The sequence below is a fragment of the Passer domesticus genome, chromosome 33 (genome assembly GCF_036417665.1).
Source record: "Passer domesticus isolate bPasDom1 chromosome 33, bPasDom1.hap1, whole genome shotgun sequence".
NCBI lineage: Eukaryota > Metazoa > Chordata > Aves > Passeriformes > Passeridae > Passer > Passer domesticus.
The window spans coordinates 2,461,931-2,488,474 of record NC_087506.1 but is presented as its reverse complement, the minus strand read 5'-3'; the positions used below and the strand labels follow the sequence as shown (position 1 = coordinate 2,488,474).

The 26,544-nt window shown below is 53.9% G+C and overlaps 1 pseudogene; it reads left to right on the top strand.

The window, feature by feature from the left end:
- Positions 1–7,905: 7,905 nt before the first annotated feature.
- Positions 7,906–12,178, top strand: LOC135288490 (zinc finger protein 239-like; annotated as a pseudogene).
- The last annotated feature ends 14,366 nt before the right edge of the window (positions 12,179–26,544 follow it).

The window sequence follows — 26,544 nt, the reverse complement described above, 5'->3', positions numbered from 1 at the left end:
AGAGCTGCAGGCTGAACAAGCCTCTGCAGCAGTGAAATCCAGCAGCAGGCTCCAAGTTGCTGAGGATGTCAGCAGCCCCCACTGAGGCCATCCCTGCCCAGAGACCGTGGGGGAATGGGCAGACAAGGAGAGCGTCCCTGGGGCTGGGCCAGCAGAACTCAGAGGCACCAGTGGCTCCAGCTGGGAAATGGAGAGTGGAATGTGGCTGGGAAAGCCCTGCCTGGGCTGTGCCAAGCAGGACAGACAAGCCCTGACCTCCATCCCCCAGAGAACTCTGAGTTGGACTCCCTGGTGAAATACTGACAAGAGAAAGAGCAATACAGCCTTTACTGGCAACTTTAGAAAATCAGAGAAACTTTGGCAAAAGGTTTATTATGACATTAAATCAACAAAAAACACTTTTCAAAGCATTAATTTGGCACATTCAACTTCGCAAAGTCTAAGCTGTTCAATTTTAAGTTCATCAAATTTTCCAAGGGGCATATAAAGTAGAAGCAGACAGGGAGAGAGAAAAAAAGTAAGAAAAATACAGAGGAGCACACACACAGCTACTGCCTCCTGGATTTCAGCAGTGTTCAGACAGAAATTCCAAGAGGAGGTAGGGTCAAGATGTGTGCTTGCCTTGTGGTCAGCCTTCAATACCCCTTGGTCTTCCTGGGCCCTTCCCCCAGGTGAGACTTGGGCTCATTTGGTCACTCAGGAGCTGGGTTGGGGGCTCCAGAGGTGGCTGTGGAGCATTGCCTGTGCTGTGCCAGGGACTGGCAGCCACTGCTGGGCTGGGATAGAGGTTCTGGGGGGATTGTGGTCCCAGGGCAGGGCAGTGCTGGGCTTCCAGGGCAGGGCTGGACCTGCCCCTTCCTCCCCTACACGTGAAATGTTTCCAGCCAACAATCTCCTCCAGTCTGTCACAATAGGGAATATTGGAGGTGAAATCCCAATTGTGGTCATGGGCACCTGGACAAGAAGGACAGTTCTTTTCCATAGGAAGGAAAGCACAGAGCCCCAGTGTTTGGAAGGCAGGTGAGAGCCTCACTAGGCCAAGGTCAGCAGAGTTGTCAGCAATGGCAGATTTTGTCTAGGAGCAGTCTTTGGATTTAGGGAATTTTGGAGATGGAACCCCAGTCTTGGCCATGGGTGCCTGGAGAAGCAGGACAGTTCTTTCCCTAGGAAGGAAAGCACGGAGCCTTCACCAGTGTTTTGAAGACAGATGGGAAGTGACCATGAAACCACTGCCAGCCAGACTTGTCCTGGCAATATTCCTGTGGAAAGAATTCCTTGATATAAGGAAATTTGGAGGTGAAATCTGAATTCTGGCCATGTGTGCCTGGAGGAGAAGGAGAGTTCTTTTCCATAGGAAGGAAAGCACGGAGCCCCAGTGTTTCAGTAGGAGGTAACAGGAGATTCTCAACATACCAAGGTCAGCTGGACCATTCAGGGGGCCCGGAAGGTCAAACCAGCCAGACTTGTTCCGTGTTCCCTTAGTTTTATGGTGCCTCATAACATCACAACGATGCCTGGGTTCCATGAAGCCTTGCATTGTCACAATGGTCTCTGTGGTTCCCTAGGCCCCACAATGACATGTGACTCCTCTGTTCCATGAGCACTGCAATGTCACAATGGACCTTTGGACCCTGGGGGTTTGCAGTGTCACAATGGTCTCCTTTGGCTCCACAATGTCACAATAGACCATTGATGACAGGAGGCCCCTCTGTGTTGCCCTGGAGCTTTGGTTCCATGAGCCCTGGAGTGTCACAATTGTCTCCTTTGGTTTCCCAGTGTCACAATGGAGCACTGATGTGACGAGGCCCTGCTATGTCACAATGGAACTTTGGTTCCAGCCCTGCAGTGTCACAAAGGCCTCTTGGTTTCACAAGGCCCCACACTATCACAATGATCCTCTTGGTTCTGTGGGGACTCCCAGGGTCACAATGGTCTCACTGGTTCCATGAGGCCTCACAGTATCAAAATGCTTTGCTTATTCCATAGGGCCCCATAGTATCTTCATGATTCCATGAGTGCCCTCCTTGTCACAGCGGCCCCATGGTTCCATGAGGCTGTAAAGTCACTTAATGGTGCCTCCATGGTTCCACGAGGCCTTGCAATGTCACAAGGGACATTTGGTTTCATGGAGTCCCCTCAGTGTCACAATGGCCCCTTGGTCCCATGACACCGCAAAGTGTCATAATGGTCTCCACGGTTGCAGGAGGCCCCACGATGTTACAATGGACCCTTGGTTTGATGGGGCGTCTCAGTGTCACAATGATACCTACATTCCATGGAGTCACAGAGTATCAGTACAGTCCTCTTGGTTCCATGAGCCCAGCGATGTCACAGTGCTCTCCATGATTCCATGTGGCCCCACAGTGTCACAATTGTCCCTTGGTGTCACAAGGCCCCACAGTGTCACAATGGTCCCTTGGTCTCACAGGGCCCCACAATGTCACAATGGTCCCTTGGTGTCACAAGGCCCCACAGTGTCACAATGGTCCCTTGGTTCCATGGGCCCTGTGCTACTGCATTCACCCCTCCCCTTCTCAGGCCGCCCTGCCAGCTGAGAAATGCTCCTTGGGCCTCGGCCTTGGCCAACAGCCCCTGGGCTCAGCTCCTCTGCAGCTCAGCACAAACACTGTCTGCCCCAGGCACTGCTGCTGCCCAACCAGCTCCTGGTTGCTGTAGAAGCAGCCCTGGGAACTGGTTTTGTTCCCTCAGGGGCACAACATGCCTGTTCTCACACTGCCAAAGAAAGCTGTTGATGCCAAGTGCGGCCAGGAGGAACCATTGCTGTGACTGAAGCCCCTCTCTTGGGGCCCTACAAACAGCGCTGCAAAAGGAGCCCCTTGGAGCTCTCCTGGGCCAGCGACTCCCTCTGAGTGGGGCCTCTCCCAGCCGGGAACTCTCCCGTTTGCTGCACTCGGGGATCCTGAACAACGACGGAGCCTGGGCCGATCCCCCCACTCCTCCAGGCTCAACCCTTCACCCGCTGGGGAGATGCCAAAGCATCCACAGGGAGCATTTCCTGCCCTCAGGGGAATTTGTCACAGGTGCCTTGCACTGACTCTTTGTGTCTGTGTGCACACAAGAGTGCCTGTGCTGGGGAAAAGTGACAGAAATGCTGCTCTCGGAGGGGTTGGAGTGCCTTGGATAGCTGAGTCAGCCAGGCCTGTAAGTGAGGTGACTTATCACAAGGTCTAAGTGAAGTTAAATGCTGCTAAGAGTTGCTCCTTTGCTATGTTGTTATGTTTAATATAAGTTATAAGCTGAGCTAAATACTGTTAAGTGTTATTTCTCTATTAAATTGGTATGGCATAGGTTGCAAGTTAGGTGAAATACTGTTAAGCTTTGTTCTTTTGCTAAATTGTGAAGTTCGAGGTAGAAGTCAAGGTTTAGTCCTGTTAGGTTTGAGCTGTGTTAAGCTTTTAGGCCATATTCCTTTTACCCTTGCCTTCACTGCCCTTTTGGCACACTCACACACACAGGGAGAGTTCTTGTTTCATTTCTGGTTTGATTGGCTGGATTTGTTTTGGCTTTGTTGTTTCTTTGTTTCCTTTGTGTGCCTGAATTGCCCATTCAGGAACAGAGTGACTCTTGCCAAGGAACTTTGAGCTGCTGTCCCTTAATATTAAATCTGGTTTTTGCTGATCCCTTGCTGGGGATTTTTTGCGCGCTCTCAAGCGCTCGTGCATAAGAGGGTGAAAGAGCCCTGGCCCAGGCTCTGGCCCTGGGGGACACGGGGACGCTGCCGGGGGGTCCCTGTCCCCCTGTCCCCCCACCAGGGCCCCGACCCCCCGTCCCCGTGTCAGGCTCTGGGGTCGATCTCGTGGAACATCCTCTGGGGGAGGCTGCGGAACCGGGAGTGGGGGGACCCGGGGGACAGGGGACCCCACTGTGCACGAGCAGCGTTGGACTGCTCTGGGGGAACTGTGATGGGGGCTGGGGCAGAGTGACCTCCCCAGTGACCTCACACAGCTCCTGTGATGTCACACAGCTGATCTGTGATGTCACACAGCTGATCTGTGATGACACACAGCCCCCTGTGATGTCTTACAGCTCCTGTGATGTCACACAGCCCCCTGTGATGTCACAGCCCACATGATGATGTCACAGATTCTTCTGTGATATCACACAACCTGTCCTGGGATGTCATACAGCCATTCAATGATGTCACAAACTGATCTGTGATGTCACAGCCCCTCTGTGATGTCAGAGAGATACCCTGTGATGGCACAATCCGTTCTATGATGTCCAGCCATTTATGTCACAGAGCCTACTCCTCGATGTCGAAGGCAACTCTGAGATGAAACACACCTACTCTGTGATGTCACAGCCTGCTCTGTGATGTTACACAGTCACACGGCGATGTCACAACCCACTCTCTGATGTCACAAAGCCACTTTCCATGTTGGCAGAGTTTGCTCCATGGCCTCACACCCTATTCTATGACATCACAGCCAGCTCTGTGATGTCACAACCCCCTCAGTGATGTCACAAAAACCTCTCTATGATGTGATACTGCCACTGTCTAATGTCACAGCACAAATTTTGACCTCACAGCTTAATCTATGATGTCACACAGCCATATCATGAAGTAACAGCCTGCTGTGTGATGTCACAGAATCCCCTCTATGATGCTGTAGTTACTCTGTGACCTCTCACAACAAACTCTGTGATGTCACAGCCCAACCTGTGACCTCACACAGCCCACTCTGTGCTGTCACACAGCCCCTTGCTGACATCACAGCTGCTCTGTGCCTCTAGGACACAGCCACAGAGGTGCCGCTGTGACACAGCCCCCTCTGGGACATCCCCCAGCCCCTGCTAGTGCTGAGCCCCTGTCAGTTCTGGCTGAGCCCTGCTGGTGTCCCTGAGCTGCCCTGGCAGTGCCCCAGCCCTGCTTGGCTGTGCACGGGAGCTGCTCCTGGCCAGAGCTGTCTCTCTGCAGCGCTGCCCTTGCCAGGAGCTGCCTCTGGGCCAGGAGCCCGGCCCAGTTCAGCAGCACAGACACAGCACAAGGACTTTAATGACCCTCTGGGGCTTTGGTGCTCTTTGCATCAGACTCAGTCCCTCAGAGTGTGCTCAGAGAACTTCTCAGGGACTCAAAAAGAGAGTGAAACACAGAAGTTTCTCATACTTTAAACCAATCCTTCTGAGGGACAGGACTGAGAAAGTGTCCCCAGGTTGCAGCCAGAGAACAACACTGGAGGCAGTGATGACAGGTGGGGAGAAGCAAGGGAAAGATGTCTCTGATGCTGAGCAAACCTGCGCCTCTGTCCCTGCAGGCTGTCGTCATCCCCTGGCTGCCCCACCTGGCTGGCGCCTTCCTTTGCTGACAGCTCTGCCTCCTGCCTGTCTCTGCCTGCCCACACAAAGCCTTGGACTGCTCCAGACGCCTTCTGGGGGATGTGTTGCACCACAGCCCTGCCCTGGCAGGGAAACTCCTTTCTCTTGCTATCCAGTCTGGGCCTCCCCAGCTGCCCTTAGCACAATTATTTCTTCTTCAGGCTCATTCCCACTATGAAGAGAAGCTCCAGCCTCTATGAAACCACCCTTTACTCCCTCCCAGTCTACTCCTGTTCTGTCCTCAGTCTCCACACCCCTGAGCCCAGAGCCTGCAGCCTCCTCCCGCTGGTTATGTGATGAGGCATCCAAACCCCATCTTGGGAGATTTTTGGGTCCTCTCCAAGGTCTGTGAAAATTGAAGAACAGTGGTTGAAATTATTTTGTCCCAAATCTTGCAATGAGAGAAAAAGGGTCAATGTCTTTAAACTGAATGCGGGTGGATTTACATTTGTTAAAACGAGGAAATATTTTACAACTATGAGAGCGGCACAAAACTGCATCTGTTTTCGCAGAAAAGTGGATTCCCAACCCCAGGACTTCTCCAAGAGCAGGACCTTGGTGCAGCCTGACCCAGTGAAACCCTCTCATCCCCGAGGACGGAATTCCTGTTGTGTGGGTTCTCTGATGTGCTGGGTGCCCTCACTACGCTTCTGGCCAGAATGTCTGCTGAGGGCAGCCAGGCTGCTGCAGGGACAGTGACCTCACAGCCATCACCATGGCAGCCCTGTCCCCTGGGCCTGGCTCTCCCCTTTCCTCTGCCCCTGCCTTGTCTCTGCTGGCATGAAGAGTTTTGTCATTAATATCTTGTGCCCAAGGTGCTGGGACCAATGGCTTCCCAGGCAGGCTCCTGGAGCACAAGTGGCTTTTCAGAGCCCAGGCAGAAATGAGCCCTGAGGCAGCAGCTCTGCAGTGCTGGCCACCAGGCTGGGCTGCCAAGGGAGGCTTCTGGCCATGCCCTGCAAGCAGCTGCTGCTGCCAAGGTGCCTTTGGTGCCTCAGGCTCTGCCTGACACAGCTCCCAGCACGGCACTCTGCCCTTGTGCCCGAGCCCTTCCCTGTGCTGGGGCTGGCCTCGGGCTTTTCCTGCAGTGGGACCTGCCCTGCTGATGGCACAGGAAAGGCAGTTCCTGCTGGAGCAGGAGGCTCTGCCTGCCATGGGCTCCAACAACTCCAGCAAGGCATTGTTGACTTCAAAATTGCTTCCTGAAGCAGAATATTCGAAGAATTGTTATAGTTCCCATATTGTGGAGTAAATAAATCGTTTGTTTTTTTTTAAATTTACTCTGTGGTGTAAATAAGCCGTGTTATCTAATCATGATCAGAATCAATCAGAGCCATATTTATATAAATATATCTGGTATTCCATCGTTAATCCTGTGTGACAAATTGAATTAAGGTTCAATTCTACCTGTCCAATCTTTTACACCTTTGAAAAAGTCTGGGGCTGGGATTCTATCCAGCCGCTCCCAGTTTCCTTTTTCAGAAGGAATTTTAGAAGTAGAGGCCCTGCAGGGGTTTGAGGATCCATGGTGGGTGTTGGGTGTCATTTCTCCACCTCATGACTCAGCAGGAGTTTCTCCAATAAAGAAATAAAGCTTTTGCCTGAAGCTCCCACTTTGCCCATGACAGGAACCGCTGTGAGTGTCTGGGACATCCCGGCTCATTGGCAGCCTGAGGACCACTGGGATGTCACTGTGGAGCCCCCGTGAGTGCCTGTGACAGATGGGTGCCTTTGCAGCCCAAGGTGCCCTGGGAGGTCACCGTGGAATGGCTGTGACTGTCTCTGACCACAGAAGATCTTTACCATCCCCAGAAAGCCCTGGGAGGTGTCCATGGAGCCCCTGTCTCTCCCTGTGACATTCTAGCTCTTAAACAGCCTGGAGACTCTTGGAATGTCCCCATGGAACCCCTCTGAGGACCTGTGACAAATCTGATCCTTAGCTTGCAACCATCCCCAGCCCCCTGTTGCTATGGTCAGTTTCCATGGCAACCATCCCCAGCCCCCTGTTGCTATGGTCAGTTTCCATTGCAACCATCCCCAGCCCCCTGTTGCTATGGTCAGTTTCCATGGCAACCATCCCCAGCCCCCTGTTGCTATGGTCAGTTTCCATGGCAACCATCCCCAGCCCCATGTTGCTATGGTCAGTTTCCATGGCAACCATCCCCAGCCCCTGTTGCTGTGCTCAGTCCCTCGGCAGCTCCATGCAGACCCCATGCCAGGAGTGGTTGCCATGGACACCAGCTCAGGCCTGCAGCCAGAGCCCGTTGCCATGGCAACCATTGGCAGTCCCATCCCCAGGGTCATGGGATCCCAGATCCACAGAATTGGCTGAGCTGGGAAGGACCCATCAGGATCCTGGAGTCCAACTGCTGGCCCTGCACAGGACACCCCAACAATGCCAGCCTGGGCCTGGCAGCGCTGTCCAAACGCTGCTGGAGCTCAGAGAGCCCTGGAGCTGGGAGCCTTCCCTGGGGAGCCTGGGCAGTGCCCCAGCAGCCTCTGGGGAAAAACCTTTACCTGAGATCCAGCCTGAGCCTGCCCCGACTCAGCTGCAGCCCTTCCCTCCAGTCCTGTCCCTGGGCACCAGAGGGAAGAGGTTCCCACAGCCCCAGCCAGGGACCCGCTCCCAAGGCTGTTGCCATGGCCACCAGGGCTGGGACCAGCTGGGATGCTCGGTTTCCATGGACCAGGGTTTAGGAATGGGATTCTCCCCCACTCCCAAGGATGTTGCCATGTCCACCAGGGTTGGGACCAGCTGGGATGCTTGGTCTGCACAGGCTGAGGTTTAGGAATGGGATTCATTCACCCCAATGTGAGGAACGCAAGGCTGCTAGAAGTCCCACAGGAAGCCCAGCTCAAGTAGCTAGATTCCTAAATTAGTCCTGAATTCACAGGCTTGGAGACTTTGCCACATGTGAAAATCATAAGTGTCTTCGTCCCTGTCACCTTTGTCACAGCTATACAGAGTTTTTCCTTCCTTTTAATAATCTTGGGCCAAATTTCCATCTTTTTTTTTTTTTTTTGGAACCTGCCAGCAGCTGAGCTGGAGCTGTGCAGGAACCGATGAAACTTGGAATTGGCACAGAATTGCTTCCATTGTTGGTTTATTAATGCTTGGGATTTGTTTACATTTCCATCACAAGTGACTTGTGGCAAGAGCAAATGTTCCTCAAGGCATTTAACATGGTGTTAAGTTTGATTTCTGCCAAGTTTATTTTGTCCAGTGCCCAGGGGATGCTTGAGGGATGCTTGGGAGGGGCTTGGGGGGATTCTGTCCCTGTCCCTGTCACCTCAGGCCATTCCTGAGGTGGTGTCCATCATTCTCACCCCAGGGAATGCCTGGGGGTCTCCCTCCCTCTCACCCCCATGCCAGGGGGATGCTCGGGGCAGTCTCTGTCCCTCTCAGCCCAGGGGATCCTCAGGGGTCTCTGTCCCCTTGCCCTGCTGGTTGCTCGGTGGTCTCTCCATCCCTCTGGCCTCAGGGAATGCCTGTGCAGGGCTGGGGACCAGGGGCTCTGTGTCCCTCTCACTGCTGAGGGTGCTTGGGGCTGGGGGGCTCTCCGACCTTCCCATCCCTGTGGAGGCTGGGGGGGTCTCTGTCCCTCTCAGCCCTGGTGTGACCCCACCCAAACATCATCGGGGTCAGAGGGACAGAGACACCCCAAACCCCCAGAAGGGCTGGACCTGGGATCATGCTCCTACCCACATTTGTCTGTTTAGCCCAGAAATGAGTTCTGCACATTTAAGGCTGGTTCTGAGAGCGAAGGGAGGGAGGAAGAAGTGAGCAGTTTGTTTTACAAACTGCACTCACTCCTCCACATTCCAGCTCCTGGAGGGACAGATGGTGGGACAGGGCTCTCCTTGGCTTTTAGGGGTTTTTTAGCTCTCTGAGGCAGAGAAGTTCCCTGGACTGTGATTTTTCTTTTTCTTTGGAGCTGTTTTAACCTGCTCTGGACTGATCACCCAGAAGGGCACTGGCAGCTCACACCTGTGGCCCATTGGGCTGAGTCTGGGCTGTGGCTTTTCCAGTGATGGAGGAACTGATAAGAGACAGATAAGAGACTGATAAGAGAATGAGTGTGCTGAGCTACAGCCCAGGGAGGAACTTGCTGAGTTTGTCATCTCTTTTGGAGTGGCAAGAGGTTTTGTTGTTTAATATTGGTCATTTGCTCTGCTCGTGAATCCCTTGCCTGTTAAATAACCAGGTGTTTTCTACTTTTCTCCAAGGAAATCTTTTCCCAAACTGGTTGGTAGAGGGGCCGCTTGAATTTGCTTTCTAGTGGAATCCCCTTTTCGAGGTTTTCTCCCAAATTTGCCCTAAACCAGGACAGGGCAGTGGGGAGAGGAGAGAGCCCCAAGTAACTGGATTGGCTGGAGGCTGGAGATGGGGACCCTGGGACCCCAAAGTGTGACATTGTCCCGTGTGTGTGTGGCCTTCTCAGGGAGAGGGTTTTACACCTGAGCCAGTTTGGGTAGGGGGGATGGTGTTCACCCCCCGAGCAGGGATTACCCCACTGTTTCAGGTTGCAGTGCAAGATGTAACCAAATGCATGTTTTCCATCAACACCTTTAGAAACTGTTATAAACAGGCGGGGCAGTGTTCTTTACCTCTTCCATGACTCAGCCCTGATAACATCCCCAGGGGCTATCTTAGGTTAATGGGCCATTGAGTGTCCCTGCAGGACTGGTAAAATGACATCATCCCATTGTGGGATGCTCCACCCAGGGGGAGGAGCCACACATTCCTACCTGGATATAAGCTGAGACTTGCAGCACCAGGAGCACCTTGGCTACTGGATTCCCAGAGGACAAGAGCTCCATCACCACCACTGGACCTTAAGAGGAAGACCAGACCCTTCTACAGGATCACCGCTTCGACAGAATCACGTTCATCACTGCAACAGGACTGAGGCCACCATCTAATGGGACTGCTACCACCACCCTGACCAACAGGGTGCCAGGTTATATCCTGACTGTCAGTTTAAGGCAGTGTTTCTGTATCATTGCCTTAATTTTAATTTTCTTCTTAAATTGTAATTCTGTCTTAGACTGTACCCCTGGTTTACCCTCAAACCTGTACATAACTCAATGCACTCATCTCTTGTTTTCCTCCCAAAACAGAATTTCCCATCTCAAAACCACTGCCAGATGGAGGAGAAGGCTGCGAGGAAGAGGAAGATGTCCCGGGACCATCAGGTAGGTGAGGAGGAAGTCACAGCCCCTTTCCCTCTCTCTCCTGCTCCATCTCCCTGCAGAGCACAGCCCAAGGCTGCAGGACAACCCTGCTTCCAAGGCCGTCCTGCCAGGGATGCACGGGGAGAATCTCCTTCCCCTTCCCTCTGGCATGGTGGGAAATCCCATCCTCTCCTTGCCCTGCCTTCCTCAGACAAGGAGATGAGGATGGAGACCAGCGAGGACAAATCTCCACAGCAGAACCTTGTGGAAGAGGCCGTTTTGAGTGGCTCCATGGCACAGGAATCCAATGGGGAAGAAAATTCCCTGAGATCCTGCAGGAGGAGGTGCTCCAAACCCAGCCCAGGGTGCTCTGAGGAGGAAAGACCCAGCCTGTTGCAGGAAGGTGGACAGAGCTTCAGCCAGAGCTCAGAGCTGATGGTCCATGAGCAGCTTCATGATGGGGAGAAGCCCTACAAGTGCTTGGAGTGTGGGAAGAGCTTCAGGCAGAGCTGCCACCTGATCTGCCACCAGAGGATCCACACCGGGGAATGGCCCTACGAGTGTGGGGAGTGTGGGAAGGGCTTCAGCTACAGATCCACCCTTGTGACCCACCAACGCATCCACACCGGGGACAGGCCCTATGAATGCCTTGAGTGTCAGCAGAAATTTCAGACCCGCTCCACTCTCCTCAGGCACCAGAGGATTCACAGCGAGGAGAGGCCCTTCCTCTGCCCCGACTGCGGGAAGGGCTTCAAGCAAAACTCCCACCTTGTCACCCACCAGCGCATCCACACTGATGAGAGGCCCTTCCTCTGCCCCGACTGCGGGAAGGGCTTCAAACACAATTCCCAACTCGTCACCCACCAGCGCATCCACACTGGGGAGAGGCCCTAGGAGTGCCACACCTGTCAGAAGAGGTTTCACAGCAGCTGCAATCTCCTCTTGCATGAGCGGATTCACAGCGAGGAGAGGCCCTTCCGCTGCCCCGACTGCGGGCAGGGCTTCAAGCACAACTCCACTCTCGTCACCCACCGGCGCATCCACACTGGGGAGAGGCCCTACCAGTGTCCCCAGTGTGGGAAGAGCTTCATCAGCAGCTCTAACTTGACCCAACACCAATGGAGTCACCGGTAAGGGAAGCCCTGCAAATGCCCCTGCTGCAGGAAGAGCTTCATGAACTGCTCCAGCTTCATCCCCCACTGGATGACCCATGCTGGTCAGAGCCCTGGTGATCCATGTTTCCTGTGATCCATGCTGGGAGGACACCTGTCCCTTTTCCTGCCCCTGCCAATGACATGATGTGGAATCGAATAACATGAGGTTGTGTCCATGGCCGTGACATTCCATTCACTCCCACCTCTGGTCATTGCTAAGGGCAGGAAAGGGAGTCTCTCTCTCCCCTCGAGGAGAAGGGTGTCCTTCCCAGGCAGGAGGAAATTGTGGCCGGGAAGAGACAGTCAGCTGAGTTGTAGTTTTCCATTTTTCTTATCCCTTTTGTTATCAATATTGTTGCTGTTCCTGTTTGTTCCTGATCTTGTTGCTGTTCCCAATAAATTCTTCCTATCCTAGCCCAGGATCTTTGCCTTTTGTGCTCTCCATGGGAGGCAGGAGGGCAGCAATCGGCAGCGCGGTTTTAGGGGGAGCAGGAAATTGGGGAATCCCATTCCTGAACCCCGCCCTGTGGAAACCAAGCATCCCAGCTGGTCCCAGCCCTGGTGGCCATGCTAAGGATCAGATTAGTCACAGGCCCACAGAGCGGTTCCATGGGGACTTTCCAAGAGTCTCCAGGCTGTTCAAGAGCTGGAATGTCACAGGCAGAGATGGGGGCTCCATGGACACCTCCCAGGGCTTTCTGGGGATGGTAAAGAGCCTTGTGGTCAGAGACAGTCACAGCCATTCCACGGTGACCTCCCAGGGCACCTTGGGCTGCAAAGGCACCAATCTGTCACAGGCACTCACGGGGGCTCCACGGTGACATCCCAATGGTCCTCAGGCTGCCAACGAGCCGGGATGTCCCAGACACTCACAGCGGTTCCTGTCATGGGCAAAGTGGGAGCTTCAGGCAAAAGCTTTATTTCTTTATTGGAGAAACTCCTGCTGAGTCATGAGGTGGAGAAATGACACCCAACACCCACCATGGATCCTCAAACCCCTGCAGGGCCTCTACTTCTAAAATTCCTTCTGAAAAAGGAGACTGGGAGCGGCTGGATAGAATCCCAGCCCCAGACTTTTTCAAAGGTGTAAAAGATTGGACAGGTAGAATTGAACCTTAATTCAATTTGTCACACAGGATTAACGATGGAATACCAGATATATTTATATAAATATGGCTCTGATTGATTCTGATCATGATTAGATAACACGGCTTATTTACACCACAGAGTAAATTTAAAAAAAACCAAACTAGTTATTTACTCCACAATATGGGAACTATAACAATTCTTCGAATATTCTGCTTCAGGAAGCAATTTTGAAGTCAACAATGCCTTGCTGGAGTTGTTGGAGCCCATGGCAGGCAGAGCCTCCTGCTCCAGCAGGAACTGCCTTTCCTGTGCCATCAGCAGGGCAGGTCCCACTGCAGGAAAAGCCCGAGGCCAGCCCCAGCACAGGGAAGGGCTCGGGCACAAGGGCAGAGTGCCGTGCTGGGAGCTGTGTCAGGCAGAGCCTGAGGCACCAAAGGCACCTTGGCAGCAGCAGCTGCTTGCAGGGCATGGCCAGAAGCCTCCCTTGGCAGCCCAGCCTGGTGGCCAGCACTGCAGAGCTGCTGCCTCAGGGCTCATTTCTGCCTGGGCTCTGAAAAGCCACTTGTGCTCCAGGAGCCTGCCTGGGAAGCCATTGGTCCCAGCACCTTGGGCACAAGATATTAATGACAAAACTCTTCATGCCAGCAGAGACAAGGCAGGGGCAGAGGAAAGGGGAGAGCCAGGCCCAGGGGACAGGGCTGCCATGGTGATGGCTGTGAGGTCACTGTCCCTGCAGCAGCCTGGCTGCCCTCAGCAGACATTCTGGCCAGAAGCGTAGTGAGGGCACCCAGCACATCAGAGAACCCACACAACAGGAATTCCGTCCTCGGGGATGAGAGGGTTTCACTGGGTCAGGCTGCACCAAGGTCCTGCTCTTGGAGAAGTCCTGGGGTTGGGAATCCACTTTTCTGCGAAAACAGATGCAGTTTTGTGCCGCTCTCATAGTTGTAAAATATTTCCTCGTTTTAACAAATGTAAATCCACCCGCATTCAGTTTAAAGACATTGACCCTTTTTCTCTCATTGCAAGATTTGGGACAAAATAATTTCAACCACTGTTCTTCAATTTTCACAGACCTTGGAGAGGACCCAAAAATCTCCCAAGATGGGGTTTGGATGCCTCATCACATAACCAGCGGGAGGAGGCTGCAGGCTCTGGGCTCAGGGGTGTGGAGACTGAGGACAGAACAGGAGTAGACTGGGAGGGAGTAAAGGGTGGTTTCATAGAGGCTGGAGCTTCTCTTCATAGTGGGAATGAGCCTGAAGAAGAAATAATTGTGCTAAGGGCAGCTGGGGAGGCCCAGACTGGATAGCAAGAGAAAGGAGTTTCCCTGCCAGGGCAGGGCTGTGGTGCAACACATCCCCCAGAAGGCGTCTGGAGCAGTCCAAGGCTTTGTGTGGGCAGGCAGAGACAGGCAGGAGGCAGAGCTGTCAGCAAAGGAAGGCGCCAGCCAGGTGGGGCAGCCAGGGGATGACGACAGCCTGCAGGGACAGAGGCGCAGGTTTGCTCAGCATCAGAGACATCTTTCCCTTGCTTCTCCCCACCTGTCATCACTGCCTCCAGTGTTGTTCTCTGGCTGCAACCTGGGGACACTTTCTCAGTCCTGTCCCTCAGAAGGATTGGTTTAAAGTATGAGAAACTTCTGTGTTTCACTCTCTTTTTGAGTCCCTGAGAAGTTCTCTGAGCACACTCTGAGGGACTGAGTCTGATGCAAAGAGCACCAAAGCCCCAGAGGGTCATTAAAGTCCTTGTGCTGTGTCTGTGCTGCTGAGCTGGGCCGGGCTCCTGGCCCAGAGGCAGCTCCTGGCAAGGGCAGCGCTGCAGAGAGACAGCTCTGGCCAGGAGCAGCTCCCGTGCACAGCCCAGCAGGGCTGGGGCACTGCCAGGGCAGCTCAGGGACACCAGCAGGGCTCAGCCAGAACTGACAGGGGCTCAGCACTAGCAGGGGCTGGGGGATGTCCCAGAGGGGGCTGTGTCACAGCGGCACCTCTGTGGCTGTGTCCTAGAGGCACAGAGCAGCTGTGATGTCAGCAAGGGGCTGTGTGACAGCACAGAGTGGGCTGTGTGAGGTCACAGGTTGGGCTGTGACATCACAGAGTTTGTTGTGAGAGGTCACAGAGTAACTACAGCATCATAGAGGGGATTCTGTGACATCACACAGCAGGCTGTTACTTCATGATATGGCTGTGTGACATCATAGATCAAGCTGTGAGGTCAAAATTTGTGCTGTGACATTAGACAGTGGCAGTATCACATCATAGAGAGGTTTTTGTGACATCACTGAGGGGGTTGTGACATCACAGAGCTGGCTGTGATGTCATAGAATAGGGTGTGAGGCCATGGAGCAAACTCTGCCAACATGGAAAGTGGCTTTGTGACATCAGAGAGTGGGTTGTGACATCGCCGTGTGACTGTGTAACATCACAGAGCAGGCTGTGACATCACAGAGTAGGTGTGTTTCATCTCAGAGTTGCCTTCGACATCGAGGAGTAGGCTCTGTGACATAAATGGCTGGACATCATAGAACGGATTGTGCCATCACAGGGTATCTCTCTGACATCACAGAGGGGCTGTGACATCACAGATCAGTTTGTGACATCATTGAATGGCTGTATGACATCCCAGGGTAGGTTGTGTGATATCACAGAAGAATCTGTGACATCATCATGTGGGCTGTGACATCACAGGGGGCTGTGTGACATCACAGATCAGCTGTGTGACATCACAAGAGCTGTAAGACATCACAGGGGGCTGTGTGTCATCACAGATCAGCTGTGTGACGTCACAGGTGCTGTGTGAGGTCACTGGGGAGGTCACTCTGCCCCAGCCCCCATCACAGTTCCCCCAGAGCAGTCCAACGCTGCTCGTGCACAGTGGGGTCTCCTGACCCCCTGGGTCCCCCCCCCCCGGTTCCGCAGCCTCCCCCAGAGGATGTTCCACGAGATCGACCCCAGAGCCTGACACGGGGACAGGGGGTCGGGGCCCTGGTGGGGGGACAGGGGGACAGGGACCCCCCGGCAGTGTCCTCGTGTCCCCCAGGGCCAGAGCCTGGGCCAGGGCTCTTTCACCCTCTTATGCACGAGCGCTTGAGAGCGCGCAAAAAATCCCCAGCAAGGGATCAGCAAAAACTAGATTTAATATTAAGGGACAGCAGCTCAAAGTTCCTTGGCAAGAGTCACTCTGTTCCTGAATGGGCAATTCAGGCACACAAAGGAAACAAAGAAACAACAAAGCCAAAACAAATCCAGCCAATCAAACCAGAAATGAAACAAGAACTCTCCCTGTGTGTGTGAGTGTGCCAAAAGGGCAGTGAAGGCAAGGATAAAAGGAATATGGCCTAAAAGCTTAAGACAGCTAAAACCTAACAGGACTAAACCTTGACTTCTACCTCAAACTTCACAATTTAGCAAAAGAACAAAGCTTAACAGTATTTCACCTAACTTGCAACCTATGCCATACCAATTTAATAGAGAAATAACACTTAACAGTATTTAGCTCAGCTTATAACTTATATTAAACATAACAACATAGCAAAGGAGCAACTCTTAGCAGCATTTAACTTCACTTAGACCTTGTGATAAGTCACCTCACTTACAGGCCTGGCTGACTCAGCTATCCAAGGCACTCCAACCCCTCCGAGAGCATAATTTCTGTCACTTTTCCCCAGCACAGGCACTCTTGTGTGCACACAGACACAAAGAGTCAGTGCAAGGCACCTGTGACAAATTCCCCTGAGGGCAGGAAATGCTCCCTGTGGATGCTTTGGCATCTCCCCAGCGGGTGAAGGGTTGAGCCTGGAGGAGTGGGGGGATCGGCCCAGGCTCTGTCCTTGTTCAGGATCCCCGAGTGCAGCAAACGGGAGAGTTCCCGGCTGGGAGAGGCCCCACTCAGAGGGAGTCGCTGGCCCAGGAGAGCTCCAAGGGGCTCCTTTTGCAGCGCTGTTTGTAGGGCCCCAAGAGAGGGGCTGCAGTCACAGCAATGGTTCATCCTGGCCGCACTTGGCATCAACAGCTTTCTTTGGCAGTGTGAGAACAAGCATGTTGTGCCCCTGAGGGAACAAAACCAGTTCCCAGGGCTGCTCCTGAAGAAACCAGGAGCTGGTTGGGCAGCAGCAGTGCCTGGAGCAGACAGTGTTTGTGCTGAGCTGCAGAGGAGCTGAGCCCAGGGGCTGTTGGCCAAGGCCGAGGCCCAAGGAGCATTTCTCAGCTGGCAGGGCGGCCTGAGAAGGGGAGGGGGGAATGCAGCAGCACAGGGCCCATGGAACCAAGGGACCATTGTGACACTGTGGGGCCTTGTGACACCAAGGGACCATTGTGACACTGCGGGGCCACATGGAATCATGGAGAGCACTGTGACATCGCTGGGCTCATGGAACCAAGAGGACTGTACTGATACTCTGTGACTCCATGGAATGTAGGTATCATTGTGACACTAAGACGCCCCATCATACCAAGGGTCCATTGTAACATCGTGGGGCCTCCTGCAACCGTGGAGACCATTATGACACTTTGTGGTGTCATGGGACCAAGGGGCCATTGTGACACTGAGGGGACTCCATGAAGCCAAATGTCCCTTGTGACATTGCACGGCCTCGTGGAACCATGGGGCCGCTGTGACAAGGAGGGCACTCATGGAATGATGAAGATACTATGGGGCCCTATGGAATAAGCAAAGCATTTTGATACTGTGAGGCCTCATGGAACCAGTGAGACCATTGTGACCCTGGGGGTCCCCACAGAACCAAGAGGATCATTGTGATACTGTGGGGCCTTGTGAAACCAAAAGGCCTTTGTGACACTGCAGGGCTGGAACCAAAGTTCCATTGTGACATTGCAGGGCCTCGTCACATCAGTGCTCCATTGTGACACTGGGCAACCAAAGGAGACAATTGTGACACTCCAGGGCTCATGGAACCAAAGCTCCAGGGCGACACAGAGGGGCCTCCTGTCATCAATGGTCTATTGTGACATTGTGGAGCCAAAGGAGACCATTGTGACACTGCAAACCCCCAGGGTCCAAAGGTCCATTGTGACATTGCAGTGCTCATGGAACAGAGGAGTCACATGTCATTGTGGGGCCTAGGGAACCACAGAGACCATTGTGACAATGCAAGGCTTCATGGAACCCAGGCATCGTTGTGACATTATGAGGCACCATAAAACTAAGGGAACACGGAACAAGTCTGGCTGGTTTGACCTTCCGGGCCCCCTGAATGGTCCAGCTGACCTTGGTATGTTGAGAATCTCCTGTTACCTCCTACTGAAACACTGGGGCTCCGTGCTTTCCTTCCTATGGAAAAGAACTCTCCTTCTCCTCCAGGCACACATGGCCAGAATTCAGATTTCACCTCCAAATTTCCTTATATCAAGGAATTCTTTCCACAGGAATATTGCCAGGACAAGTCTGGCTGGCAGTGGTTTCATGGTCACTTCCCATCTGTCTTCAAAAGCTTGGTGAAGGCTCCGTGCTTTCCTTCCTAGGGAAAGAACTGTCCTAGGGAAAGAACTGTCCTGCTTCTCCAGGCACCCATGGCCAAGACTGGGGTTCCATCTCCAAAATTCCCTAAATCCAAAGACTGCTCCTAGACAAAATCTGCCATTCCTGACAACTCTGCTGGCCTTGGCCTAGTGAGGCTCTCACCTGCCTTCCAAACACTGGGGCTCTGTGCTTTCCTTCCAATTGAAAAGAACTGTCCTTCTTGTCCAGGTGACCATGACCAGAATTGGGATTTCGCCTCCAACATTCCCTATTGTGACAGACTGGAGGAGATTGTTGGCTGGAAACATTTCATGTGTGGGGGAGGAAGGGGCAGGTCCAGCTTTGCCCTGGAACCCCAGCACTGCCCTGTCCTGGAACCCCAATCCCCTCAGAGCCTCTATCCCAGCCCAGCAGTGGCTGCCAGTCCCTGGCACAGCACAGGCAATGCTCCACAGCCACCTCTGGAACCACCAGCCCAGCTCCTTAGTGACCAAATGAGCCCAAGTCTCACCTGGGGGAAGGGCCCAGGAAGACCAAGGGGTATTGAAGGCTGACCACAAGGCAAGAACACATCTTGACTCTACCTCCTCTTGGAATTTCTTTCTGAACATGGCTGGAATCCAGGAGGCAGTAGCTGTGTGTGTGCTCCTCTGTATTTTTCTTACTTTTTTTCTCTCTCCCTGTCTGCTTCTACTTTATATGCCCCTTGGAAAATTTGATGAACTTAAAATTGAACAGCTTAGAGTTTGCGAAGTTGAATGTGCCAAATTAATGCTTTGAAAAGTGTTTTTTTGTTGATTTAATGTCATAATAAACCTTTTCCCAAAGTTTCTCTGATTTTCTAAAGTTGCCAGTAAAGGCTGTATTGCTCTTTTGAGCTTTTCAGAATCTCTTGCTGGTATTTCTCCAGGGAGTCCAACTCAGAGTACACAAACAATTGTAATTCCTATTAAAAGTCTCCTTGAGAGAGTTTTTTAGTGGATGGGAGTCAGGGCTTGTCTGTCCTGCTTGGCACAGCCCAGGCAGGGCTTTCCCAGCCACATTCCACTCTCCATTGCCCAGCTGGAGCCACTGGTGCCTCTGAGTTCTGCTGGCCCAGCCCCAGGGACGCTCTCCTTGTCTGCCCATTCCCCCACGGTCTCTGGGCAGGGATGGCCTCAGTGGGGGCTGCTAACATCCTCAGCAACTTGGAGGCTGCTGCTGGATTTCACTGCTGCAGAGGCTTGTTCAGCCTTCAGCTCTTCAGTGCAGGAATTCAGTGTCCCAGGCCTCATTAACATTCAGAACACCTTAAAAATCCAAGACTCTGGGAAGAATTTTTTTCAAATAAACCTTTCAAATAATTTAATTTGTGGTTATTAGACAGATTTCAGGAGTGTATTGAAACTGAATACATTATATTTTAAAAGACAGTGAGAAATCATTTTTTTAGGTCCTGTTTAGTTTTTTTTCACTTCTAAAAAATTGATACGTGCAATCTACAATTGATATTGAAGCCAAGTACCTCCTCATGCAGCTTGAATAGATATGAAAATCAAGACCCTTCATGGCTGACAATCAATCAGACTCTGTCCCTACGCCCACCCCACCATTTCCCCCATCCAAGCCCTGGCACTCAGAGCAGCCTTGTGCAAATCTGAGCTGCCTCCAGGCCAGGCTGCACCTGCAGCTTTCAGCTCCTTGGCTCCAACTCCCACCTGCTTTCCTTGGAGAAGGAACTGCCTGAGACACAGAGGGATGTTCATTGATTGTCAGCCAACAAAGCCAAGGGAAGGCACAGCTCCATCAAATGCAAAAGTCATTCTTCTCCCTGGCTCTGCCCTGGCCCTGATCCCCACAGCCTGTCCTCTTTCCTTCATCCCTCCTTTGCCAGGGAGCTCTGCTCTGGCTGTGGAGAGAGATCCAAGTGCAGCCCCTGGAGTGGGAACCACAACTCATCAGGTTTGTGTGCTTTGAGGGAGCAGGAACGGGTGAGACTCAGAGGCATAGAAAGGTTTCTCTTCATGGCACACATAATAAATGTAAACATGATAAAATTTAAGAAACATCAAAACCCTTCCCTCAGCACCTTGTGACATGCCAGCAACATCTGACATGTCCACCATCCACAACGGATTGCCATACAGGAAGGATTTTAGACAAAGACTTAGGAAGAGGTGACATAAAAGATACAAATACAACTAAAATGCTCACTGAGAAGGTGTTGAAACTTCTGAAAGATTGGGCAACTCCCTGATTCTCAAAGCACTAAGGCAGTCAACAAAGACACAATGGAATGAGCAGAGAACAGCTGCAGGAGGAAATCTGGGAACAACTGGAATTACATAGATCCAGCTGCTCCAAATCAAGAGATCTCAGACATGGCATTTCCACAGGAGAGCTGGAAACACCTGAAGGAAGAAAGCCATGAAATACTAGAATGAAAGTTGGTAGCAATGGTTGAGGGGAAGATCAGTATTTCTTCTCCTGACATCAGTAGAAGAAACCAGTAGATCCAGGAAATTCCCCTTCCTGCTGGGAAAATTTTGCCATTTCTTAAAAGTACTCAAATGCCTCAGATAAAAAATATTTTCTGGTATATTATGAAAGCAACAGGTATTAAAACCTTTGCCCCTTTCCAGGCAGACATCAGTTTTGTGTCCATGAAGAGGCAGTGCCACTTCTGCATTGAGGTGCCCAGCTGGGATTGGATGTCTCTGAGAGCACCTGAGGGAGAGCAGAGCACCTTGCAAGCTGCAGGTCCCTGACAGCACCGCAGGGCTCCTGTCCCATCAACTTCTGCCCTGCCCCAGTCTGAAACAGGGCCCAGCATGGTGCCGGGATCATCAGAGAGCTGAGGTGTGTGCTGGAATTCCATGCTCTCCCCATCCTGCAGCAGCCCTGCATTTCCCTGCTCCAGCCTTGGTCTCCAGCACAGCCATGGAGGCTCTTTGGGCTCCTGACTGTTCCTGCAGCCCCCAAGGGCAGCTGAGCTCTGCCTGTGGCACAGTCAGCCCTGGCCAGCGCAGGCCATGCTCAGCAATTGCTTGTGTGTACCTGGCCTTGCTGTCAGCCCCGGCAGCGGCTGCGTGGCCCCTTGGTGGCCCTGTGCTGGCCCAGCCATGGTGGCCCAGCCCCTGTGCAGGCCCAGCCCAGGCCAGGAGCATTGCGGCTGGGAACGGCCCCTGTGCCGTGCTGCCCACAGCAGCCTTGGGGCTCTGTGCCCCATGGCCTCCCTGCTGGGCAGCCTCTGCCAGCTCCTGCAGAGCCCCTGGCACCTGTGGGCCTGCACAGACAGCCCTGCCCCGGGCTCTGCCGGCCTCTGGGCCAGCAGAGAGGCCGGCCAGGGATGGCCATGGCCGGGAACAGGCCCTGAGCCCCGCAGGAGGATGGAGCTGGGCCACAGCCAAACTCAGCCCAGGGCAAAGCTGGGCTCAGCAGCCAGGGCTGCCAAGGGCTGGGGACAGAGGCTGGCGGTGACAAATGTCCTGGGCCCCCTCCCTGCTCTGTCCATGCCCCCAAGGGCACAGAGCAGCCTCCTCTCTGGGGCACTTGCCTGTTTTCAATGCCTTGCACAGGCGCTGGCCCTGCCCCACAAGGCCTGGCCTGAGTCCTGCCCCTGCACGCTCAGCCAGGCTGAGATGGACACTGATGGTTTCTGGGGCAGGCTCTCTGAGCCCAGCCCAGCTCCCTGCAAGCTCTGCCAGCTGCCCTGAGCTCTGGGCAGCACCAAGGGCCTCTCCCCAGCCCAGCCCAGCCGGCTCTGGCCCCACAGCTCTGCTCAGGCCAGGCTGCTCTGGCCACTGGCCCCATGGCCTCAGCCCCTGCCAAGGGCACAGCAGCAGCTGCAGCTCACACAGGACTCTGCCCCAGCCATGGGGGAAGGTGCTGGGACAAGGCCAAAGGAGGCTCCCTGGCTGCCCTGCTCCCCTCTGGCTCAGGTGCTGAGAGCTCTGCAGCCCCTGCTGCCATCCCATGTGCCCAGGGCAGCACAAAAGCCCTGGCCTTGGGGCCCTCAAGAGCTGCTCCTGCTCCAGGCCCAGGGCCTATCCCAAAGCTGGGGCAGCCACAAAGCTGTGCCCATTTCTGTTCATTGCTGCTCTGATGGGGATGGATCCTCAGCCACTTGGAGGTTGATGATGAATTTTCCTACTCCCAAGGCCTCTTCTTTCTTGAGCTCTTCAGTTCAGGAATTCAGTGACAAAAGCTCATAAACATTTGTTCAACATGCCCAAAGAAGAAAAGCCATATGGAATAACAGAAGTTTTCAAGTTTCTCTGATTAATTATACAGATATCTGAAGTGTATTCAAAGTGTATATACTGTCTTGAAAACAATGCAGAGAGAACAGTTTGTTCTGTTTAATGTTTTTTCCTGTTTATAGATTGATATCAGCAATGTCCAGTTGATATTGACCCCCAGCACCTTCTAATGCAGACTGAATAGCTATGAAAATCAAGACCCTTCATGGCTGAGAGTCAATCAGACTGCGTCTCCTGCCCCCTCCCAACCATTTCCCTCATCCAACCCCTGGCACTCCTATGGACCAGGAATGGTGTCACCAGCAGGACCAGGACAGCAATTCTTCCCCTGTGCTGGGCGCTGGTTGGGCAGCACCTCGGGTGCTGTGTCCAGTTCTGGGACCCCAAATTTAGCAAGAATTGGAGGGGCTGGAGTGTGTCCAGAGAAGGGCAACAAGGCTGGTGAAGGGTCTGGAGCACAAGTCCTGTGAAGAGAGGCTGAGGGAGGTGGGGTTGTTTATCCTGGAGAAGAGGAGGCCCGGGGGAGACAAGGTGGTGTCAGGGCACAGGTTGGACTTGATGATCTCCAAGGTCTTTTCCAACCTTGCTGATTCTGGGATTCTCTGAAACCACCCTTGCAGCAGTTGCACGATGAGCCCTGGGCCTCCTCTTCAGAAGCTCCAGCAGCCCAGGTGCCTCAGCTTCTCCTCCCAGGCCCAAAGCCCATCCTGTCAGTCCTCAGAGCCTCTGCAGCTCCTCCTCATTGCCCAGAACAGGGAGACCCACAGGCAGACACAGCAGCCCAGATGTGCCCCCCTGGCCTGTGGTGCCTCTGGCAAGGGAGCAGCACCAGGCACTGCAGGAGCCTGCAGACAATTCCTGCAGCACTTGGAGGATGATCCTGCTCCCCAAGGGACGTTCCCATGGTGCCAAGTCAGGAACTGCAATGGGGAGTGGGGCCAGAGAGGAAAGGGCAAACAGGGATGGGCTTTTTGCAGGGGAGGGAACAGGGGTGGGCAACAGGAAGAAATTTGTACCAAAAAAAGGGGGGAAAAAAGCAAAGGTGAAGCCAAGGAAATGCTCAGGGCAGTTCAGGGGTGGCTGACAGACAGCCCTGGCTCTGAGCAATAGCGTCTGCAGTGGGACAGGAATCTCCCACCTGATGGGAACAAAGTTTCTGGCTGACTGCAGAGGCCAGGACAAAGCTGAGTGGTTTCCCTGGTGTCCCCCAGCCCTTGCTGGCCCCAGGGGCTGATGACATTTGTGCTCCCTCAGGTTCATGTCCCCACAGCACCAGCATGGGGGTGCTCCTGCCTGCTCTGTGCAATGCAAACAGGGGCTCCTGAGCCAGTGCTGCCGTGGCTGTGCCTGCAAGGATGCGGCACCTCTGTGAGCTGGGGGAGAGGCCAGGGCTGCAGAGGGGGGATGTTGTTGGCAGCTCCATGAGGACGCTCTGGGACGCTGCCCTGGGCTGTGCAGCACCCTGGGGATGGATCAGCCCCTGCTCTGCTGCTCCTTCCCGTCTCCCCCAGGGCCCTTGCAGAGCCCCAGCCATGCTTTTGCCCCCAGCCTGCCCACGGCCAGCCTGGGGCTGCTCACCCTGGGGCTTTTCTGTGCTGAGCATTGGCCTGGCCGTGTTCTTGAGAGAGCCTGGGCAAGGAGCCTGGAGCCCCCAGGGCCTGGCCTGAGGCGTCAGCGCTGCCCCAGCAGTGCCCATGGCCTGTCCCTGCTGCAGCCCCGGCACTGCCACCCCCAGGACTGTGCCCGGCCCCGAGAGCACTCAGGCCCTGCAGCAACACCAGGGCCACCAGGGCAGCGGGGCAGGGCCACGGCAGCAGCACTGGCAACACCAAGTGCTGCTGCTGCTGCTGGGCACAGCTGCTGTGCCAGCACTGATCTGCCCCAGCTCTGCACACAGACAATGCTGCTGCAGCTCCAGAGAAGGCAAGAATAGAGGGATCTCTGCAGAAAACTTTGCTGGGAGATCCTTTAGTTCCTTTAAAACCTTTGAGACTGCAGCCCCTCATTGGCACAGTCTGTGGCCACAGGGAAGGTGGAGAGAAACAAAGTCAGAGATGGCAGAAACAATCGTCTAGCTTTAGGAAGAATATTTGAAAAGGAAAACGACAGGGAAATCAAAGAACCAAACCAAAAGAGCTATAAAAGATTACTTTTATTACAAGTGATTTGCCGAAATTGGCAATCAGTTTAATGCTTCCTAAGATGTCCAGTCATCAGTCTCCTCACTGCAGCCTTGAGCTCCTGGTTCCTCAGGCTGTAGATGAGGGGATTCAGGGCTGGAGGCACCAGCGAATACAGAACTGACACCAACAGATCCAGGCATGCAGAGGAAATGGAGGAGGGTTTCAGGTGGGCAAGTACTGCAGTGCTGAGAAATGCATTTCTCCTGCATTTTCCCTTTTCAGATTCTTTCCGTCATCTCCTGAGAGGTCCAGTTTGTTCTGGTGCTTTTCATGAACTGATTGTACTCTTGATTTAGATGGAGACTGTGGAATTGTTTTCAGATGTAGAAGAATCTGGACTGAAGACAGAAACAAACTCCCTGTCAGCCCATTTTCATCTTCTAGATCATTTTCAAGATGTCCTTGGGGGTGTTGGAATGATTATCACACAGCTCTCCACTTCTGGCTGCAGGCTCTAGAGTTTCTTTCTCTGCATTCAGTCAGGCTTGCATTCCCTAAGAGTTCTTGGTAGCCTGTCATGTTTTCTTAGGGTAGAACAGTAACAATGAAAACCTTACCAATGGCACAACTGCCCAGCCCACAAGGAAAAGAAAAGAACAAGCTGTCAAATTCTTCAAATATTTCTCCTGCTTTGCTGCAAGTGTTGTGCTGCACCCACAGTGTGGAAAGCTGCAGTTGGTGGCACACCTTGTGACAGAAGCTGCACCTCGTTCTCCGGGAAAGGTTCTTGGAAAAAGCAAACAGGACTGAGGAGAAGATTCTGGAAAAACTGAAAGAGCTTTTAAGAAATTAAATGAAAATTGAAACAATTCAAGATGTTTTTCTCGATTTGTTTTTATGCTCCCCTTTTCCATCTTGCACTAGTTGTCCATCCCATTAATTCCAAACAGATCTCACTTCTAAGATCCATGAGTTGGCAAGTTTTAGACATTTTAAGATACCATGACCTAGACACAGTTTGGCTTCCCCTGTTTTTCTTGGAAATCAATGCTGGAGAGGTAAGTGCAGTGCTTGGGTCAGGTACAAATTCTGCATTCAGGGAATGCGCTCTGAGAGTGTTTGACCCCCAGCAGGGACAATGCACAGCAGGGACTGAGGGGATTCCTAGCCACTGTGCAGGAGTCCAGACTCTGGCTCTTGGCTGAACTCGGCAAAGTTCCCGTGTTTGGACAGGCTCAGGGGCTGCCCTCGGGGAACGTGGGGCTCGGGGCGGGGGCGAGCGGGCAACGGACAAACGGACACGGGGACAAACGGCCCCGGAGCTTCAGTTGCAGCAGCGGCAGCAGCAGCAGCAGCAGCGGCGGCGGCGGCGGCGGCGGCGGCGGCGGCGGCGGCGGCGGCAGCAGCAGCAGCAGCAGCGACAGAAGAAACTTTAGAGTCTCTTCTCCTCTCCCTCTCCCGCTGCCCCGTACCTCTCCCGCTCTCCCTTTCCCGCCGTCCCTCTCCTCTCCCCGCCTCCCTCTCCCCGTGCCGGGCTGGGCCATGCCCCCGGCCCGCCCCCGGCCCCGGGCGGGGCTGCCCCGTGCCCGCCCCCGGCCGTCCCGCCGCCGCCTGGCCTCAGCCCGGCTCTGGCCGTGCTGGCGCTGGCGCTGCTGGGCGGGCGTCAATGCCTGGGGCTGGGGCGGCATCGCCGGCTTTTGGCTCCGCCTGGCCCGGCCCCGGCCCCGGCCCCGAGCCCGACCCCGACCCCGAGCCCGGCCCCGGCTCCTCCCAGGGCCCGCGGAGGACACAGGCGGCGTTGCCTCTCCCGCCGCCTCCGCTGCGGCTTGCCCGGCCCGAGCTCCGCCGCTCGGCAGGGCAGCCGCCGGCCCCGAGCCTCCCCTGTCCTGTTCCAAAAACCGAACGCCGGGGGATGGCCGGGCCGGGGCGGGTGAGGGGCGCTCGGGG